Source organism: Quercus lobata, chromosome 8 (assembly GCF_001633185.2).
Source record: "Quercus lobata isolate SW786 chromosome 8, ValleyOak3.0 Primary Assembly, whole genome shotgun sequence".
Classification (NCBI taxonomy): Eukaryota; Viridiplantae; Streptophyta; class Magnoliopsida; order Fagales; family Fagaceae; genus Quercus; species Quercus lobata.
The window spans coordinates 9,485,747-9,490,226 of NC_044911.1; the positions used below are offsets into that span (position 1 = coordinate 9,485,747).

General features: G+C 32.0%; 2 non-coding genes and 1 pseudogene across 2 annotated transcripts; 2 read left to right on the forward strand and 1 right to left on the reverse strand.

Moving 5' to 3' along the window:
* Positions 1–426: 426 nt before the first annotated feature.
* TRNAF-GAA lies at positions 427–499 on the forward strand. Its single transcript has one exon. It is a non-coding gene; the product is annotated as a tRNA-Phe (tRNA).
* A 2,233-nt stretch (positions 500–2,732) lies between these two features.
* Positions 2,733–4,162, reverse strand: LOC115956310 (annotated as a pseudogene).
* On the forward strand, positions 2,996–3,068 carry TRNAF-GAA. The gene has a single exon. It is a non-coding gene; the product is annotated as a tRNA-Phe (tRNA).
* Positions 4,163–4,480: the final 318 nt, after the last annotated feature.

Consider the following 4,480-nt stretch of genomic DNA (forward strand, 5'->3'; position numbering starts at 1 on the left):
AAACGGCTAGCAACAGTTGGAAAAGGTGGAGTTGAAAATATATGACATATTTGTAATTGAAATTTGTAACATGGCCTACATCTGTAATTGTAGCAGTCGTCAACATTCTATTAAACGACATACCCTTTATTTCAAAGCCACCTTTAATTGTTCATTTAATGTGATTCAGCAAAAAAAAAAAAAAAAATTGTTCATTTAATGTGAAAGCCACATATTGGTGTGAAGTGCTCTTGTAGACTTAAGAGGAATTGAAGGTAGTCAAAGATGTCATTACTGTATCTATCACAATGGGAAAGAAGACTTTGATAATAGCTCTTGCACACTGGAGGAGCCTAGGTACTGCTTCATCTCTTCAGACACTGGTAACGTGTAATCTAATGTCTTTTATATACAACAAGAAAAGAAAGAAGGATGTGTCAACAAGCAGCGGGGATAGCTCAGTTGGGAGAGCGTCAGACTGAAGATCTGAAGGTCGCGTGTTCGATCCACGCTCACCGCATTATTTTGTTCTTTTTTATCTTGTCTTGGGCTTTAGTTCTTTGCTTTTGTAATAAATGGGCCATTTTGTACAAGCTCAACTTGGGCTCGTCCTTATTAATTTGCTCCTGTGGAAAAAGAAAAGAATGATTGAGATTTGAGAATCAGAATTTTTCTCTTGACCCTATAATTTTATTTTTTTATTTTCCTCCCTTTTAAAATAGGCGAGTTTTGGAGAGAAAAATTTTAAAAAATAACGTAAGTAATTAGGAATATCTTTTCTTCTATTTTTTTTTCTCTCTCTTTCATAGCCTCCAAGCTTACAAAATCTGAAGATGATCACTTAGTAATAACTATTTCATCAACAAATATTAAGACACTAGTCAATTATAATTTATATCATATAAAAAAAGAGGGACCGAGTGAGGGAAACATGAGAAAAATGAATATATTAAAATAATATTGATCATGTGTATTCCTCTCAAATATATATATATATATATATATTGATCATATGTATTTAATTTTATATTCACATCATATTAAGTTATAAGTTATAGTAGAATTGATGTAACCCACACTGGGTTATCCTAATTATTAATTATGTATATTTATAATTATTAAATAATATGAGTAATAAAGAAAGATAGCATTTTCTAATAATAAATAGTCACATATATGGTGAAATTGGTAGCAACTAACAGTAAATCTTTGATACAAGGAGTATATAAGAAAACCAATGTTAAAAATTGATGGTCCCTATCCCTAGCTTAGCCTTTGAAAAGGTTTGTGTTGAATGTTTTTATCAAAGGGTTTTAGACATAAGTTAGAAGAATTCTCTCTAAATTTGAGTTTTCTTTTTAAAGCATTTGAACAATCAAGAATTCAAGACTGAAGGAATATCTTTAATTAATTTCAATGCATTAAAATTTACAAATATATCAGACTCCTTTAAAAAAATTTGACTTCCTTTCACTTAGAACAAGATCAAGATGATACTCTTACATATGCTTGTATATATGGCTATATAAGCTTAAATAGCAAGAAGGTCCCTCAAATTCATTGGAAAAGAGTAATTTGATGTATCATGATACATATTATCCACAATGACGTGAGCAGCAGCTTCTGTAGGATGGTATGCATCCCAGAAGACGCAGTCATTTCTACTGGATCACAAGGAAACACAGCACGAAGGTGGCCAAGCCCGCAACATGCAGCTTTGACCTTTATAAATCCTGTCATCAAAAATAACTTTAAAGGATAGATACATAACTTTTCTATTTAAAAAAAAAAAATTTAGAAGCTATTTGTATTATATTTTATACAATTTTTTTAATAAATACAATATAATTTCAATGTATAACGCCGCTCTAAGATGCAGGGGCAAAGCTACGTTTTACAATGCCCCCAAAAAATGCTCAAAAATTTATTATAGCTACTAAAAAATAGGATATATAGAATTGTTGTAAAAGCTGGCCCCTTCAAATGAAACTAACTGGCCCCCCCATGTGTCCTTAACTACTTGTTTCATTCATATTTACTTAATTACTTTGACTTTTTTCAGTCTTTCCTCCATCTTTCCTCCCCCCAACACATCAACAAGCCCACAACTTTTATAAGTTTGAGAGTTTTACTCACTTTTACTATTAGCTTCTCTTTTTAATATGTATTTTCCAATATTTTACTTTCTAGTCTCTTCCAAAAGAACTCATCACTCAGTGCAAATGTTCTCATAATCTTATACTAACTCGCTTCAATCTCTTTACAAAAGTTCATTAGAGCATTGATGAGTGGGTCATACATACATAAATAAACATATATTTTTTGTGAATCAATATGATTATTTAGTCTTTGACCAGCCCCCCAAAGATAAGCTTCTAGCTCCGCCCCTGGTAAGTTAGTTTATCATAAGGCTAAAGTACCAAATTATTTTTGGTATAAACAAGATTTGAATCATAGCTCTCTTATTTGACAACAAGAGACATTTACTAGTTGAAGTATAACCCACATTTTATTATATTTTCTAAAAAATAGCGGTAATAGAAATGTAACATTTGTGATTTGATAATAAGAGTGAAAAGGAGACATGTACACAAAAACCAAAATATGTATACAAGATGTTAAATGTATTATAAAGTGAAGTGTTAAAATTGATAAATTATTGTTATGAGATACTAAATACTATAATTTTTTTTGACATGTTTGATGTAAATGCCCTAAAAAGAATACTTTGTTACCTTTAATTGCGCATTCATTTAATGCGAGAGCCATTGAATATCCACATATACTTTTGGAGTGCTCTTCCCGCGGAGTCTGGAGGAACGAAAGTAAGCGAAGATGTCATTACTTCCAATCACAATGGGAGAGAGAGATTTTGATGAAAACTGCTGCAGATTCGTGGAATTTAGATGCTGCTGCAGCTCTCCATTCACATCAGAAAAGTAGTCTACTTGCTATGTCAAAGATAATGACTGATCCTACATAAAATTATTAAAAACAAAAAAGTAATCAACAAGCAGCGGGGATAGCTCAGTTGGGAGAGCGTCAGACTGAAGATCTGAAGGTCGCGTGTTCGATCCACGCTCACCGCATTATTTTGATCTTCATTTTTATCTTGGGCTTTTAGTTCTTTACTTTGTAAATGGGCCTAAAAGCTCAACTTGGGCCCACCCATATCTTGTATTTTTCTTTAAAATTCTCGATTACGCAATTATGGGAATGAGAATTTATTAATTATTAGTATTTTTTAAGGAGTAGTGTACAAGAAAAAGGAAAAAGTAGTACTAGTTTTTGTTTCACTTACCTATTTATCTGTGTCATTAAAGATTCCGGCACCTCTGGGTGCAAAGCTAACACCATTAAGAAAATTTTCATTACTCTTGTTGGATATCCTAGATAAATATGTTGGTGAGGTTGGCAAGCTCACTTTCTCAGCTGCCCAAAAATTTTATTCATTTCAAATTGATATTTTGAAAACCAAACAATATTATTAATCAACATGTCCACCTCTATTTTTTTTATGAAAATGATAATCCCATATCATAAGAGAAGGCCCTCTATTCTTGGAAAAGGTTTTATGACATGGAAAGGAAGAAGAAAGAACCTAATATTAATATACGGATTGAGATCTGGTGCAATTACTTCTCTTTTCTCTCACAAAAAATTTTACCACGTCCATTTTTTAATTTTAACTTTTTAACTATTTTTTTACTTTATTCAATGGTTAAGATTGAAAGCTGTTTTTTTCAACTCTCAATTTCAGTCATCCAATGGTATTGTATAAAGTGCAATACCCTTAATATTGCACCTGATCTCAATCCATTACATACAAATAGGAGACAAAATAAGGAATAAGAACTGAATTTGAAACAACCATACAATAAACAAGAAAAAAAAAAGGTGAATTATCAATATGAATTTAAGTTTTGAAGTGGAAGTTCTAGCAAACATTAAAGGTGAATTATGAATTATCTACTATCTACTTTTGTATTTTGATAAAATTACCTAGAAAATCTGCAGCATTCTTGCCATTACTAAACCTCCCAGTGTAAACTTTGTTAGGAAAATCTATGCCATAGTGGGGAAAGTCTGCCTTGTTCAAGGAGAACTTTAGGTGATTGTTGTTGCCAACATCCACTAAGGAGTCTCCAAATATGAACATCGCGGGGGCCTTTTGAGCTTGTGAATAAGTGAACATGAAGATGAAGATAGAGAGGAGGATTAATATCACTAGGAAATTATTGTGAGCCATTCTAAGAGTGTAAGAGAACTCTCTCTCTCTGCAAATTTGTTTTGTGCTATGTTGGGGTGGTAAAGACTTGTGTAGTGTTTCATACCAGAGAGGGGGGGGGGGTACTATTTTCCATGTTTATTTTATTTTGGGTCACTTTATTATATAAATTTTCAAAACAAATACACTTCACAATATTGGCTCTCTTTAAAGTCAAAACAAATACAAGGAAGGCAATCTTTCTACCTTTTGGTAGAAGGATAGAATTATATA